This window comes from Jaculus jaculus, chromosome 19 (assembly GCF_020740685.1).
Source record: "Jaculus jaculus isolate mJacJac1 chromosome 19, mJacJac1.mat.Y.cur, whole genome shotgun sequence".
In the NCBI taxonomy this organism is placed as follows: Eukaryota; Metazoa; Chordata; class Mammalia; order Rodentia; family Dipodidae; genus Jaculus; species Jaculus jaculus.
In genome coordinates this window covers 23,095,793-23,114,259 of record NC_059120.1, presented here as the reverse complement: position 1 = coordinate 23,114,259, position 18,467 = coordinate 23,095,793, and positions in this window count along the sequence as shown.

The window sequence follows — 18,467 nt, the reverse complement described above, 5'->3', positions numbered from 1 at the left end:
TGTTATTCCACTTATTTGGAGAGTTCCATCTTACATGGCCACATGATCTGAATGGGAGCCACCATATTATTCTTTGGTATCTCTAACCATAGTTGATCAAGGGATGGTCATGGGACACAAGATGTACCAAGTGGAGTGCTTCCTCAGATTTCCTATAGTTGGTATCAAAAGAAATGTTCATCCTTATTAGTCATAGAAAATGAGGTGTGTATTTTTCAGCTACTCATGGGAATGTCACCCACAATTTGTTAAATTGGTCTGAGAAAATGAAGATGACCACAGAGAAAGCTGAGGTAAGAGAAAACTTCATCCATTGTTCCAAAATCTAGCTCTATGTACCCTCTACAGTGTGTGTGTGTGTGTGTGTGTGTGTGTGTGTGTGTTTGCATGTGTGTTGTAATGTGTTTATTTAAATTGGTTTAAATTGGATTTATTGGGGTTAGGGAGATGGTTCAGTGGATAAAACACCACTCAAGCTGAAGTACCCAAGTTCAAGTCTCCACATCCCACATAAAAAACCAAAATGTATGGCAGGCTTTTGTAATCTCAGCGTGCAGACAGTGAGATGGGAGATAGAGACAGAACTTCCCTGAATCTCACAGTAAGCCCAGCAAAGAACAACAGCAGAGTGAGAATCCAGAGAGAGAAATTCTGCCTCAAAATGAGATGGAAAAGCGAAGACATCCCCAAAGATGTCCTCTGATCCCCACACGTGCCCTGTGCCACACATGCCTGCACTCACCCTAACACACCCATGGAATATAATAAATAAATAATGTTTAAATTTAATTTCTTTCACTTGTAACCTAAGGAAATCCTGTATACCCACATATAATAAGTACTTCATGGGAATTGTGTTTGACTATTTTAGCTTTGTGTTTCCATAAATAGTTCTACTTGATAAGTTACAGCTATGACTGAAACACATAATTAGGAAATACACGCAGCTGAAGGTGACCGACTGTGAGATAGGCCTGCCACGTCTAAGCGATGAGCTCCTGCACGCAGCCTACATGCGCCTCAGCCTTCTGCGAAAAGTGCTCACCAGACTCCCAGTCTCTGTCATGTAGGGAAAACATAGAGCGGGGGATGAATGTTGGTTGCTGAAAATAGCAGCAAACACATACTTCACAGGACTGGGACGGTTAACTATGACTACATATGATAGTGGTACAGACAGGGATTAAATAAATGTGTATATGACAAATGCATGTATTACAAAAAGAAAAAAAACCAAATAGGTAAAATGGTATTATGGCAAAAGACTGTGTCTGCTGTGCTTAATTTCCCTTGAAGCATTTTACTGAGCAAGCCACTTATATGAACATATAAAAGACTACTTTTTGTGCCATGATGTTCTCTCTCTCTCTGTCTGTCTGTCTGTCTGTATCTCTCTCTCTCTCTTTCTCTCTCTCTCTCTCTCTCTCTCTCTCTGTGTGTGTGTGTGTGTGTGTGTGTGTGTGTGTGTGTGTGTACCAGGGTCTTTTGCCACTGTAAGTGAATGCCCATCTGGCTTTATGTGGGTGACTAGGAAAATGAATCCTGGCTAACAGGCTTTACAAGCAAGTGCCCTTAACCAGTGAACCATCTCTCTGGGTGCCCCTGTGATATTCTGTCTGTCTGTAAACCTTAATTTATTTAACAGCCATGAGATATATATTATTCTCTCCTTTCTACAAAGCTTTTAGAACTGCAGTTTTTCTCCATTTTAGATGGTAAGTGGCAAACAACAGGCTTTGAACTTGGTGCTTTTGAACTTCAAAGTTCATGACCTTTCTTTTGTACTATGATAAATTATGCCAGAAGTACAGAGCATAAATGAATTAATTCTGACCATAAATAAATTAATTCTAACTGGAGGAATCTTGAAAACCTTTTGAAGGAAGCAAAATTTTGAAGAATTCATGGGCAACTATGGAGAAAGAAGAACATTCCAGTGTGGGCTGAAGCGGAAGCAGTGAAGAGGGCTAGTGGCAGGAAACATGACTGCCAAACTGTCTGAGTCCATGGACAAAGTCCACCCGGCCTTAGCCACCCTGGAAGGCGTAGTGAACTCTGCCCTATATAATGTGGACGCTGAACACACAGCTGCCCTCTTTGTTAAATCCTGTACAATATAGGACATCAAAGGGGAAGGGTTTGGGCTAGAGAGATGGCTTAGTGGTTAAACGCTTGCCTGTGAAGCCTAAGGACTCAGGTTCAAGGCTCGATTCCCCAGGACCCACGTTAGCCAGATGCACAAGGGGCGCATGCGTCTAGAGTTCATTTGCAGTGGCTGGAGGACCTGGTGCACCCATTCTCTCTCTACATATATATTTGCTTATTTTTCTCTGTGTCTATCACTCTCCAATAAATAAATATAAATAAAAAAATTAAAGAAAAGGGAAGGGTTCATTTTGCCATCCCTTGGGTACAGAAAGCAATTACCTCGGACTGCCTCCCTGTACTGTGCAATGTGCCAGTTAGCGCTGGTACAATGTCAGCATCATACTGCACGTCTCCTCACAGCCCGCTAGCAGCAGCACTGAGGACAATGATGAGCATGTGCTGTCCTTGTCACCAGTGACCCTCAAGTTAGTGGTGGCTTGCTGTGACACTAGAGAATGAATCACCCCGACAGGAGGGCCGGTACCCAAGCAGGTGGGTGATGACCACATGAGGCCAATAGAAACTTCTGGACTCATCCTGGCTGGTATGTCCTTGAAGCATCTGACCTTTGGGAGTTGCTCAGAGTGGTGGAAAGCAAACAGGAGTTTTAGCAGGAGGCAGAGGGCCAAGTCTGTAGTTGGAAAGGGGCTGAACCTCCATCGAAGGCAGCCATCACTTCTGCCAAGGGCAATTTCAAGGCAGCTGAGTGGATCACCAGCTCACTGGCTATCGTGGTGACAGCCTGATTGAGCAGTGCATGCTGGGAGCCCCAGTGGACACTGCCCACTGTCCTGATGTTCTGGGAACATCACTTGCCCACAGGCATGATTGTCCATGCTCTTGCAGGAGCTCCAGTGGAGCGTGCCTGCCCATACCTCTTTCTCCCAACAGGGCCATAGTCCCAGGGGTTAGGAAAACCTCCTTCCTTGATCCCCAAGCCCTCAAATTACTGAAATTTCAAGATTGACTGAAATTTCAAGATGGACTAAAAGTGAAGGATGAAAAAGCAAGATTTATTCAGTTCTCTTTAAGAAGTAGAAAGAAGTTGGACATGGTGAACACCAGTACTCAAGAGGCTGAGGTAAAAGAATTGCTGTGAGTTTGAGGCCAGCCTGGGCAAGAATGAAACCATACCTCAAAAAAAAAAAAAAAAAAAAAAAGGAGGTGGAGGGAGGAATAGAAAGGAAGGAAGGAAGGGAGGGAGAGGAGAGGGGTGGAAATCTAAAGTGCAAGGAAGGTTAGAGAGAGGGAAACAGCATATTAGGAACGAATGATGACTGATCAATGATGTAGCATTCAGAAGGGCAAGCAAACATGACTCAGACCAAGCTCCATGAGGCCAGAAACTGGGTCTGTGTTTGCTCATCCCTGTTCCTCCCAGCACAGCATCATGCGTGACACATAGAAGACTTAAGGAATGTTTGAGTCAATTGACTGCAGATAAGTTCAGAAATGTGGCTGAGTCAAGATTTAAAGAGCTAGGGCTTCCAGGTAAGATGGTAGCATAGGAGCCATGCCAAAGCAACCTAGGGAGGGAAATAAGCAGAAAACAGCAAAATCCACTTGTCTATCAAAAAGTGAAGGTGTGTAAATTATCATCAACCACAGCAGAGAAGGAGAGACCCAGATCTTCTAGAAAGGAGGAAACAAACCAGAATCTGTTGAGGCGCCGGCAACCCAGGTCTGCCCACCCACCTGGCCTAGAGCTGCAGGGACGGAAACCAGGGGAAGGGATTTTCCACGCACACCAGCCTCCTCCCAAAGTCAAGAAACCTGAAGGAGAAGACCGCAGGGCTCAGCCGAGCAGCTGCAGTACAAGTCCAGGCATCCTGCACAGCCTCCCATCCCCCGCCCAACTGCCAGTGCCACAAGCCACCAGAGAACTCATGCACCCCCCTCCCCCAGCTACACAGCACCCAGAACAGCCGATCAGAACACCAGATCCAGTGACCCAAGCATCCCAACAGTCCATGGCACAATAGAGAGGAATTGACGTGGGCACTGAGCATTGGTGAGAGTGGAAGCCATCCCAAAAGGTAACAGGGCCCACTTCCCCCACTCACCCAAAGCCAGGTACATAAGCCTACAATGGAAGTGCTAATCTCTCTTTCCATGTCAGGGCAGATTATGTGTTACACTGGATTGATATATTCTTGGTTGGCTTTACCAGCCTCAAATAAGCTATATTTTGGTGTGGACTATTGTTGCCTTTGATGGTTCCTGATTTCTAGGTCATTTGTCTTTTTCTTCTGTCGTTATTGGGAGCAGGGCCTAACTCAGCCCCATGCTGACCTGGAACCCATTTCAGACCAGAAATCTCAACCTCCCAGTAAACAGGATTAAGGGTGTGGGGCAGCACATACCCTTAGGGACTTTGTCTTTATTAGATTACCTGTTTGTTGTAATCCCCTCTCTTGCATAAATACTCTGTGCTGGTTTTGACTGAATGTGAATACTGCTCAGTTGAATGTTAGAATTTGTCAGTAAATTACTCCACGCAGTGTAGTAGAATACTTGAATATCAGGCATACGTAACACCTAGGGTTATTTCTGATGTTCCTCTTGGGGTATACTACACCTGGCACATTAAACTCCTACCCTAAAGATATATAAAGTTGGATTTACATGGCTAAAAACACAGCAGATAATTAGAAAACCCAAGCATTAAGTTAACTCAAGATGCAAAAATCTCTACATTATAGTATAAGAAACACAAAATATCAAGACAATACAATCCCACCAAAAATTATAAATGCATTAGAAATGACATCCAGTGAGATGGTTTCAGATAAAATACCTGATAAATTTTTTAAAATTATTATATCTATGTTCAAAGGAATCAAAGAAAATGAATTCCTGAAGAAGAACATAGGAAGCCAGCTTAATGAAATAAGTAGGTCAATATAAGACATGAGTAAGAAAATAGAAATGATGAAAAATTACCAATCAGAAATACTAGAAATGAAAAACAGAATAAATCAAATAGAAAACTCTACAGAAAGGATCACTAGTAGAATGGATCAAGGAGAAGATAGAATATCCAAACTAGAAGACCAAGTGGCAGATCTAATATAGTCCAATAAAGAAAAAAAAAAAAAAACTAATAGGAAGACATGAATGAGAATTTCAAGATATTCAGGACACTATGAAAAGATTAAACATAAGAATTCAGGGCACAGTGGAAAGAAGAATTTCTCTCCAAAGGCATAGCAGGTATTTTCAACAAAATCATAAAAGAAACTTCTCCTAAGTAGGGAAAGTGACAGCAACACAGATACGGGAAGCCTTTAAAATGCCAAACAGACAACACCAGGGAAGAACCTCTCACCATCATAATTAAACTACAAAACACCCAAACCAAAGAAAATACACTGACAGCAGAGAGAAAACTCAAGTCACATACAAGGGCAAGCCCATCAAATTAATACCAGATTACTCAACACAAATGTTGAAAGCCAGAGGGCTTGGTGGCACATGCCTTTAATCCCAGCACTTGGGAGGCAGAGGTAGGAGGATTCCTGTGAGCTCAAGGCCACCCTGAGACTACATAGTAAATTCCAGGTCAGCCTGAGCTAGAGTGAGACCTAACCTTGAGGGGGAGGGGAAGCAGGATTCTTCTATTTGTTGCCTCTAAGAAACTCACCTTTGCATAAAAGATGGACACTGACTTATGGTGAAAGGTTAGAAAATGGTATTTCAAGCAAATGGGCCTAACAAACAACCAGGTGTTGCTATCCTAATATCTGACAGGGTAGACTTCAAATCAACATTATTAGGAAAGATAAGGAAAGTCACTTTATACTGATTAAAGGAACAATCCAACAGGAGGACATTACAATCCTAAAAACATATGCACCTAACATGGGGGCTCCCAATTTCATCAAACAAACATTATTAGAATTAATGTCACAGATAACACCAAAAACAGTTGTAGTGGGTGACTTCATCAATTGACAGGTCATCTTGGCAAAAAATAAACAAAGAAGAATCTGGATTAAATGAGGTCATAGAACAATGGATCTAGAATATATCTAGAGGACATTTCACCCAAATGGTGCAGAATACACATTTTTTTTCAGCAGCACATGGAACAGTCTCTAAAATAGACTATATATTAGGACACAAGGCAAACTTTATCAAATATAGGAAAACTGAAACAATAACTTACACTCTATCTGATCACAATGAGATTATAAATCAACCTCAAGAAAAACTATAGAGAATACACAAAATCATAGAAACTAAACAATACACTACTACATGATGAATGGTTCAATGAAAAATATAAGAAGGAAATAAAAAAATCATAAAATCAAATGATAATGATAACAAAACATACCAAACCTTTGGGACATAATAAAGGCCATCCAGAGAGAGAAATTTATAGCTTTAAGTGTCTATATTAAAAAATTCAAATGCTGAGTGTGGTGGCACAAGCCTTTATTCCCAGCACTTTGGAGGCAGAGGTACAAGGATCATCATGAGTTCGAGGCCACCCTGAGATGACATAGTGAATTCCAGGTCAGCCTGGACTACAGTGAGACCCTGCCTCAAACAAAGAAAAAAAAATTGGAAATGTCTCAAGTAAACAACTTAATGCTTCACCTAAGGCCTTGGAAAAAGAAGACAAAGCAAACCAAAAATCAGAAAAAAAAAAAAAAAGATTAGGTAAGAAATTAATGAAATAGAAACAAACAAACAAAAAGAATCAATGACACAAAGTTGGTTCTTTAAAGGGATGAACAAGATTGATAAACCCTTAAGAAATATGACCAAGAGAGGGGAGGAACACAAACCAATAAAATTAGAGATGAAAAAGGCACTGTTATAATAGATACCATAGAAATTCAGAAAATCATAAGGACAAACTTTAAAAACATATACTCCACTAAGTTCATAATCTAAAGAAGTGGATGATTTCCTAGATTTATAAGACCTATACCAATTAAAAGAAAATGATATTAACTATTTAAATAGACCTATAATAACTATAGAGAGTCATGCAGTTATATAAGAATAAAAATCTCCCAACTAAAAAAAGTCCAAGCCCAGCTATATTCACTGGTGAATTTTACCAGGCCTTCATGGAAGAACTACCATCAATGCTTCACAAACTTTCCCATAAAATAGAAAAGGAAGGAATTCTACCAAACATCTACAAAGTCAGCATCACCCTGATACCCAAACCAGACAAAGACAGGAAAAAAAAAAAAAAAAAAAAAGAGGGGACTTCCAGTTAAGATGGAAGTGTAGGTACCACGCTAAAGCAGTCTGGGGGGGGGGGGGCAAAAACCTCAGCAAAATACACACTTTTACTAAAAAGTGAGGTGTATAGGAAATTGAAACAGCAGCAGAGAAGCAGGAGAGATCCAGAGCATCCAGAGCCTGCACAGGCTGGCAAAAGCGGCCGGGCAGGCGTGCGGACCATGGCGAGGTGGTGCACCAGAAAGCCGCCAGGCTCGGCTCAAGCCGCAGGAAAAGCCAGGTGAGGGGAGCTTCCACTCACACAGGCCCTCTCCGCAACTCAAGAAATGTGAAGGGAGAGTGGCAGTGAGCAACAGAGGAGATCACAAGGTAAAAGAACACGTGGAACAGCCAGAGAACCAGAGCAGCTGTGGCTCCCTCCCCTCCCTCACCGCCTGAGCCCAGCTCCAGCGAACAGAATAGCGGTCCTGGGACCCGGCCATGCCAACTTGAGCTGACAGCGGGACCCAAGCAGGAGCAGAGTCCCTCAGCAACATCAGCAGCTCTGGCACCAGCAACAGTGGCCCCAGCGGCAGCGGATCCAGCAGTGGCAGCTTCAGCACCAGCAGTAGCAGTGGTGGTAGGTGACTTTAACACTCCACTCTCTTCAATTGACAGGTCATCCCGGGGAAAAAATAAACAGAAAGGCATCTGGACTAAATGAGGTCATAGAAAGAATGGACCTAACAGATATATACAGGATATTTCATCCAAATGATGCAGAACATACATTCTTTTCAGCAACACATGGAACATTCCCTAAAATAGACCATATATTAGGACACAAAACAAATCTTAACAAATTCAGGAAAATTGAAATAATTCCTTGCATTCTATCTGACCACAATGGAATTAAACTACAAATAAATAGTAAGAAAGGCTATAGAGCATACACAAAATCATGAAAACTAAACAATACACTACAAAATGGGTCAATGAAGAAATCAAGAAAGAAATCAAAAAATTTATAGAGTTAAACAATAATGAGAACACAACATACCAAAATCTCTGGAACACAATGAAGGCAGTCCTAAAAGGCAAATTTATAGCTTTAAGTGCATATATTAAGAAATTAGAAAGGTTGCAAGTAAATGACCTAATGCTTCACCTTAAAGCCTTGGAAAAAAAAGAACAAGGCAAACCAAAAATCAGTAGAAGGGAAGAAATAATAAAGATTAGGGCAGAAATTAATGAAATAGATACAAAAAATTAATGAAATAAAGAGTTGGTTCTTTGAAAGGATGAACAAGATTGATAAACCCTTAGCAAATCTGACCAAAAGAAAGAGAGAAGAGACACAAATTAATAAAATTAGAGATGAAAAAGGTAACATCACAACAAATTTCAGAGAAATTCAAAAAAATCATGGGGACATATTAGAAAAGCATATACTCCACCAAGTATGAAAATCTGAAAGAAATAGATGATTTCCTTGATTTATATGACTTATCGAAATTAAATCAAGATGAGATTAATCACTTAAATAGACCTATAACAAGCATGGAGATACAAAAGGTTATCAATAATCTCCCAAATAAATAGAGTCCAGGCCCAGATGGATTCACTGCTGAATTTTACCAGACCTTCGAGGAAGAGCTAACACCACTGCTTCTTAAGCTTTTCCAGGATATAGAAAAAGAAGGAATTCTACCAAATTCCTTCTGTGAAGCCAGCATCACCCTAATACCAAAACCAGGCAAAGATAGACAAAAAAAAGAAAATTACAGACCAATCTCCCTCATGAACATAGATGCAAAAATTCTCAACAAAATATTGGCAAACAGAATACAAGAATATATCAGAAAGATCATTCACCCTGACCAAGTAGGCTTTATCCCAGAGATGCAAGGATGGTTCAACATATGCAAATCTAAAAATGTAATACATTATACAAATGGGTTGAAGGACAAAAATCACATGATCATCTCATTAGATGCAGAGAAAACATTAGACAAAATCCAACATCCCTTCATGATAAAAGTCCTACAGAGACTGGGAATAGAAGGAACATATCTCAATATAATAAACGCTATTTATGACAAACCTACAGCCAACATATTACTAAATGGGGAAAAATTGGAAGCTTTTCCACTAAAATCAGGAACAAGACAAGGGTGTCCACTGTCCCCACTTTTATTTAATACAGTTCTGGAAGTCTTAGCCATAGCAATAAGGGAAGATACACACATAAAAGGGGTACAAATTGGAAAGGAAGAGATCAAGTTATCATTATTTGCAGATGACATGATTCTATATATAAAGGACCCTAAAGACTCTACTAGCAAACTGTTAGAGTTGATAAAAACCTACAGCCATGTAGCAGGATGCAAAATAAATACACAGAAATCAGTAGCCTTCATATATGCTAACAACAAACACACAGAGGATGAAATCAGAGAATCACTCCCATTCACAATTGCATCAAAAAAAAAAAAAAATCAAGTACCTTGGAATAAACCTAACCAAGGAAGTAAAGAATCTCTACAATGAAACCTTTAAAACTCTCAAGCGAGAAATTGCAGAAGACACTAGAAAGTGGAAAAACATCCCTTGTTCCTGGATTGGAAGAATCAATATTGTGAAAATGGCAATCTTACCAAAAGCAATCGACACATTTAATGCAATCCTTATCTAAATCCCAAACGCATTCTTCATGGAAATAGAAAAAACAATCCAAAAGTTCATTTGGAATCACAAAAAACCTCGAATAGCTAAAATAATACTGAGCAACAAAAATAAAGCTGGTGGTATCACCATACCTGATTTTAACTTATACTACAGAGCCATAGTAACAAAAACAGCATGGTACTGGCACAAAAACAGACATGTAGATCAATGGAACAGAACAGAGGACCCAGATGTAAGCCCAAGTAGCTATAGCCACCAGATATTCGATAAAAATGTCAAAAATACTCATTGGAGAAAAGACAGCCTCTTCAGCAAATGGTGTTGGGAAATCTGGATATGTATCTGTAGAAGGATGCAAATAGATTCTTCTCTCTCGCCATGCACAAGAATTAAGTCCAAAAGGATTAAAGACCTTAACATCACACCTGAAACTCTGAAATTGCTAGAGGAAAAAGTAGGGGAAACCCTTCAACATATTGGTCTTGGCAAAGACTTTCTGAATACAACCTCAATTGCTCAGGCAATAAAACCACAGATGAATCACTGGGACCTCATGAAATTACAAAGATTTTGCACTGCAAAGGACACAGCAAATAAAGCAAAGAGGCAACCTACAGAATGGGAAAAAATCGCCAGCTCTATATCTGATAGATGATTAATATCTAGGATATACAAAGAACTTAAAAAGTTAAATAATAAGGAATTAAACAAGCCAATCAAAAAAGGGGCTATGTAGCTAAATAGAGCATTCTCAAAGGAAGAAATATGAATGGCATATAAGCATCTAAAAAAATGTTCTACATCACTAGTCATCAGGGAAATGCAGATTAAAACTACATTGAGATTCCATCTCACTCCTGTCAGATTAGCTACCCTCATGAAAACAAATGATCATAAATGCTGGCGGGGATGTGGAAAAAGAGGAATCCCTCTACGCTCTTGGTGGGAATGCAATCTGGTCCAGCCATTGTGGAAATCAGTGTGGAGGTTCCTAAAACAGCTAGAGATTGATCTACCATATGACCCAGCTATAGCACTCCTAGGCATATATCCTAAGGACTCATCTCATTTCATTAGAAGTATGTGCTCAACCATGTTTATTGCTGCTCAATTTATAATAGCTGGGAAATGGAACCAGCCTAGATGTCCCTCAACTGATGAGTGGATAATGAAGATGTGGCACATTTATACAATGGAGTTCTACTCAGCGGTAAAGAAAAATGAAGTTATGAAATTTGCAGAAAAATGGATGGATCTGGAAAGGATTATACTAAATGAGGTAACCCAGGCCCAGAAAGCCAAGCGCCACATGTTCTTCCTCATATGTGGATCCTAGCTGCAGATGATTGGGCTTCTGCATGAGAAGGAAAATTCTTAGTAGCAGAGGCCAGTAAGTTCAAAAGGAGATAAAAAAGGGAAGAGAAAGGAAGGGAGGAGAGTACTTAATAGGTTGGTATTGTATATATGTAAGTACAGTGATTGAGATGGGGAGGTAATATGATAGAGAATAGAATTTCAAAGAGGAAAGTGTATGGGGGGAGGGTATTACCATGGGCCCTTGGGCTTTGCAGGCGAGTCCCTTAACCACTAAGCAATCCCTCCAGCCCCATAGACTTTTGAAATAACAGAAATGCTCTCAAGGTCCATTGCTGCTAAGACTGTTGATGATTTTTCTCCCCCAGCAAGCATTATAGCATTTTTCAGCATTATGACAGCTAGCCCCCGGGAGAAGGCTTCTAGCTCAGTGTAATTTCTCAGTGTAATACAACTGAAGCATAAAGAGTCTTCAGCAATAGAGTCATACCATCTAGTTCCTGTGGGCAACCAAGAGCCTTGGCAAGAACCTGTATTATTTTGAGGGTCTTGGGGGGCCCCATAACCCTCTGACTTACTGGGTGGTATCCCACACCTGCATATCCCATTTTTTTATTGGGTTGTTTGATTAATTTGTTTGATTTTTTGAGTTCTTTGTATATCCTAGATATTACTCATTTGTCAGATGTATAGCTGGCAAAGATTTTTCTCCTATTCTGTAGACTGCCTCTTCACTTGACTAACAATTTCCTTTTCTGTACAGAAGCTGTTTAATATCATGGCATCCCACATATTTTCATTAACCTTATTCCTGAACAACTGGAATCCTATTCAGAAAGTCCTTACCTAGGCCAACACCTGAAGGTTCCCTTACATTTTCCCTCTAGTCATTTTAGAATTTTAGGACTTACGTTAAGTCCCACTTTTAAAAATCATTTATTGGCAGGCCAGGCATGGTGATGCATGCCTTTAGTCCCAGCACTCAGGGGGCAGAGGTAGGATCACCATGAGTTCAAGGCTACCCTGAGGCTACATAGTGAATTCCAGGTCAGCCTGGTTAGAGTGAGACCCTACGTCGAAAAAATAAAATAGTTTATTGGCCATTTTCTGTGCTTCTTCATTTGTAAACTATCTATTCATTTCATTAGCCCCTTTGGTGATTGACTGGGGAGGGACTGACATTTGGTTTTTTTAGTTCTTTATAAATTCTGGTGGCAGTACTGTAACACCAGCGCTCAGGTTGTGGAAGCCACAGGACCAGAAGTTTAGGGTCATCCGTGGGTACTTAGGGAGTTTGAGGACAGCCTGGGATAGAGATTTAGATGAGAAGGGGGAGGGAGGGAGAGAGGGAGAGATGTACAAACATGGCACCTATAGAACCAGTGGTAAATAATCCATCGGAGCATATCTGCTGAAAGGAAAAAGCCAGTCAAGAAGCCAGTTAACCATCTCATAGCAACTCCAGACAATCCTTAGTGTCACTAAATTAAATTAAAAATTAAAAAGAATGACAAATGTTTCTCACTGAAAGTCTCAACTGAGCGGGCAAATTTCTTTAGTCATAAAATATTCAATTGACTGCTTAGAAAACCCAAACTGGTTTTTTTTGTGTAAAATTATTATGTGTAATTTAGTGTGTGTGTGCGCATGCCTGTATGTGTGTGTGCGTGCATGTGTGTGCATGCGTGGGTATGTGTGTGTGCACACGTGGCACAAGACCAGAAGACAGTCTTGGGATGTGTGTCAACTACTTCCACTTCCTTTTTGGTTGTTGTTTTTCAAGGCAGGGTCTCACTCTAGTTCAGTCTGACTTGGAATTCACTATGTAGTCTCAAGGTGGCCTCGAACTCATAGCGATCCTCCTACCTCTTCCTCCCAAGTGCTGAGATTAAAGGTGTGCACCACCACCCCTGGATCTACCTTTCTTTTTGAGACATCTCTCTTGTTCTGCTGCTGTGTGCACTCCAGCAAAGCTGTCTACACAAACTTTCAGACTCTTCTAGGAGAGAAAAAGAGTAATGAACTTCTGGAATCTCTCTCTTCGTTCCACTTCCTTTCCTCCTCCCTCACTTCACCCCAGCATTGCGAAATTACAGGTCGGATTCTCGTACAGGACCATATTTCATTTGCTCAAGGTACTTTCTAGACTTCCTGGAATGCCAACTCCAAGAGAGTGTCTTTTGTTGCCTCACATCCACTTGGAATTATGGCCAATTACAGCCCTTCCTCTAGGCTACAAGAATGTCCCAATGCTCCACTCTGCAACAAGTCCCTAAGGTGTTTCAGAGAAAGCAAGATTTGGTTTCCCCAGAGGAAAAGCTGAGCTCTCAGGAGTTCATCTCTAAGCCTCACACTCAGCTTTCGGTGTAGCCACCAGCGAATACAACCACAGTGGTCATGGTGTTTTCACACAAGTCTAGCTGCTGAGTGATGATGACCTGACCCTGAGGAGCTCACTGTCTTTATGGTGAGGAGAGCCAGTAGCCCTTGGCTCTTCTCCCCATTCACTGGGATCTTGGTCAACCTTCGCTGAGTCCTGCTTCTCTGAAGAGTCCAATTATATCAAAGAATGGTTGTGGGGCTGGGGAGATGGCTTGGCAGTAAAGGTGCTCACATGCACAGCCTACCAGCCTGGGGTCCAATTCCCCAGTACCCACGTAAAGCCAGACACATAAAGTGGCACTTGTTTGCAGTGGAAAGAGGCCCTGGCATACCCATTCTTTCTCTGTATGTCTGTCACTTAACCCCCCCACCTCCTACTTGCAAATAAATAAATAAATAAATAAATAAATAAATAAATAACATCTTTTAAATGACAGAGTGGTGGGCTGGAGAGATGGCTTAGCGGTTAAGAAGCTTGCCCACAAAGCCAAAGGACCCAGATTTGATTTCCCACTACTAATGTAAAGCCAGATGCACAAGGTGGTGCTTGCATCTGGAGATCATTTGCAGCGGCTAGAGGCCTTGGCAACCCATTTTCTCCCCTCCCCCACACTCCTTACAAATAAATAAATATTTTTAAAAGAGTAGTTGTATGTCATAAGTGGGAACTCCTGGCCACTTCCACCAGAGTCTTTAGCCTCTTTTGGGTACAATCTGGGACTATGGTCCTAGGAGGCATGCGGGTCCCATGATCCATCCTTACGGTTCTCACGACATTGTCCTTTGTTTCATAGCTATCCTCGGTAGTACAGGGGCTGGTAATTGCCTTAAGCAAATGACCAGATTCAGAAACTAGCTCTCAGAGTGATGAAGTTGTAGACACAGTGCATGTATATATCCACATTCATACTGAGGGACTGGGGAGATGGCTCAACGGATAAGAGCATTTGCCTAGCAAGCATGAGGGCCTCAGAGAGTCTGAGTTTGATCCCTAGCACCCATGAGAAAAGTCAGGCATGGCCATGCATTCCTATAATCCCAGTCCAGTGTGGGGAGAGGTTGGCACAGCAACAGGAGAATCACTGGCGCTCACTGATCGGCCATTGTATCTGGAACCAGCAGATCCAGGTTCAGAGGCCACTTTATCTCAAGGAAATGGAGCAGAAAAGAGAGGGGGAGGAGAACACTCTGGTCTCTGCACAAGTGCACTCTGGGTTACATATCTGTGCACACATGTATGTAGGTTGTACATACACACACCAAATCATATAAACTATGAGCACATGCAAAGGGATGTCTATATGAACTACCAGTCTGAGCCCTCCCACCCCGAGATGGGCCACGTTCTCAACATAAATTATTTCATTTTACTCATTATGGCAAACAGGGGAAAGTAGATATGCTTTACCCTAGTGACAAGCATTTAGCCGCTGGCACAGACTGAGTGACTTCCCCAAAAGTAGTGACAAGCTGAAATTCAAAGCCAGGTCTTTTTGACTCTAAGTCCTGACTCAATTACTATGCCAGCAGCCTCCCTCCCACAGAGGACATGCTGGGGCGCACTCCATGCCCAAGTCATGCTATTATAAACTGGTTATTTGGAATCCGCACTTCCCGGTCAATGATTTACAGAGTCCAGCCAACCTCAAAGTACACTGGCAGGTCAATGGAGGACAGGCCTAAACATGATACAGCCCTTGCCTGAAAGGTTGGAAAGATGACATCAAACTGAATGCTGAACCAAAATGCAAGTGTAAAAGGGCACAATTAGGCAACTCTGCAAGACGTACAACAAACAGCCCATAATCTACTATGTATCACAACCTGTTACCAATGCTTCACTGATATTTTATTGTGGTAGAAATCCAATGAAATGTACCACGTTTAGACGTACAGGTCAATGACATTAAGTACATCCATTTATGTGCTGAGAACTCTAGCTATCTCTAGAAGTTGGTTTGTTTTATGTGAGATAGGGTCTTGCTATGTAATTCAGGCTGGCCTTGAACTCATTATGTAATCAAGAATGGCTCCTTATTTGCAATCCTCCTGCCTCAGCCTTGCAAGTGCTGGGATTTCAGGCCTGCTCCATCCACCACACCTAGTTTAGAATTTTATTTTTAGCATCCCATGTGGAAACTCTGAACTCCTTCAACAATAACTCCAAGTCTCTCCCTCAGACTCTGCCAGCCACTATTCTGCCTTCTACTGCTTTGCACTTGGCATTCCAGATAACAGAGGAATCAGAGAATATGAGTTCTTTCGTATCTGGGTTACTGCACTTAGCATAATATGATTAAGGTTCATCTCTGTCATATCATGTGTCATGATGTCATTTTTTAAACCAGGGAACACTTTGTAAATAGGGGGGGCTTTGGATATGACTCAGTGGTTGGAGCACACTGCCTTACATGCATGAGACTTCAGGTTTGATCCCCAGCATTTCCAAGAAGGGTTTCACTGATGGATGACTGGCTAAACAAAATGTGTGCACATATATAATTTTTGTTTATCCATTCATGTGTTTTTTTTTCTTTTTCTTTTTCTTTTTCTTTTTTTTTTTTTTTTTTTTTTTTTTTTTTTTTTTTTTGGTTTTTTCGAGGTAGGGTTTTACGGTTTTACTCTAGTCTAGGCTGACCTGGAATTCACTCTGTATTCTCAGGGTGGCCTTGAACTCACAGCGATCCTCCTACCTCTGCCTCCCAAGTGCTGGGATTACAGGCATGCACCACCGTACCTGGCCCATTCATCTATTAATGGGCAGCTGGGTTGTGGTAAGTACTTGGGTAAGGACTAACTTCTGAGGCTTCTATTATCCCCACTTTCCAATGAAGAAACTAAGGCTGAAGTGAAGAACAGGTCTAAAACAAACAAACAAACAAAAAAACCCCTTTAATTTCAAATGCTTAAATAAACAAAAGAACAGGTCTTGTAAATAGCAGGTTTCAATCCACCTGAAGTCCTCACAATCCTGCTATCTCTACATTTTTAATTTTTTAAAAAAATTTTTGTTTATTTGAGAGAGACAGATAGAGTCAGATAAACAGAAAGAGAGAGAGAATGGATGCTCCAGGGTCTCCGGCCACTGCAAATGAACTCCAGATGCATATGCCACCTTGTACATCTGGCTTACATGGGTCTTGGGGCATCGAACTTGGGTCCTTTGGCTTTGCAGGCAATTGACTTAGTCACAAAGCCATATCTCTAGCCCAATCCCTACATTTTTTTTTGGTTTTTTGAGGCAGGGTCTTACTCTAACTCAGGCTGGCCTAGAATTCAATCTGTAGTCTCAGGGTGGCCTCAAACTCATGGCAGTCCTCCTACCTCTGCCTCTCGAGTGCTGGGATTAAAGGCGTGTGCCACCACACCCAGCTTCTACATTTGTTTTAGAAGAACTAACAGAAACCAAATTCTTTTTTTTTTTTTTTTTTTTTTTTTTGGTTTTTCGAGGTAGGGTTTCACTCTAGCTCAGGCTGACCTGGAATTCATTATGGAATCTCAGGGTGGCCTCGAACTCATGGTGATCCTCCTACCTCTGCCTCCCAATTGCTGGGATTAAAGGCATGTGCCACCACGCCCAGCAGAAACCAAATTCTTTACACTGTGAGGATAAAGAAAGTCCCACAGGTTGAACAGGAGCTCTTGGTGGACCCTGTGATTCTAGCTCTAACGTAAAAGAATTAGATAGACTATGGCCACAAGAATCAAGCTCTAAGAGGATGGGAACAGGGCTTGCTTAAGAGGGAGGGTTATGCAAGGCTCTGCAGGAGCAGTCATTTCCCACAAGGGAGATCACGTGCCAAGCAAAACACCTACTTATAAAAAAGCAAAAACTAGACAAGAGGTTACCCAAGCACCTCTCCAAAGTCTGTTCAGCAAGAAACAGCCTTGTTAGTTCTCTGCTTCCTTAAACTCAGCCATTGGACACAGCAAATCAGCTGAGTTTTGAAAATTGAAGATACATTTCCCCCAAACCTGCCTGTACCTTCTACTTTTTGGTCAGGGACAAGCTAGGTACCCTCAGCTGTCTTAAAGAACTGCGTCATTTATTTTCAGTGGTGTGGATTACAGGCTGTCCCCAGCTCTCCGTTTTGTACTTCTCTGACTCACTGAGCAGCCCCACGTGACAATGGCCCGTGGTTTCACTGTCTCACCATCTCCTCTGACTCTGCTGTCGGAGAAGGTGAAGAGCACAGTAATAGTTTTAAACGGACTTAGACGAATGGCTGCACCAGGAGCCTTTAGGAAAACAGGTCCCTGAAAACAGGACCTTTGACCTTTTCAAAGAATGTATTTTAGGGTTGGAGAGATGGCTTAGTGGTTAAGTGCTTGCCTGTGAAGCCTAAGGAGCCTGGTTCAAAGCTCTATTCCCCAGGACCCACGTTAGCCAGATGCACAAAGGGGCGCATGCATCTGGAGTTTGTTTGCAGTGCCTAGAGGCCCTAGCGCACCTATTCTCTCTCTCTCTCTACCTGCCTCTTTCTCTCTCTATCGCTATCAAATAAATAAATAAAAATAAACCATACATACATATACATATACATATATATATATACCTACATATAGATAGATATACATATAGATATATTATTTATTTATGAGACAGAACAGGTGCACCAGGGCATCTAGTCACTGGAAATGAACTCTAGACACATGTTCCACCTTGTGCATCCATCTTTACATGGGTACCAGGGAATTGAACCTGGATCCTGTGGCTTTGCCAGCAAGTGCCTTAACCACTAAGCCATCTA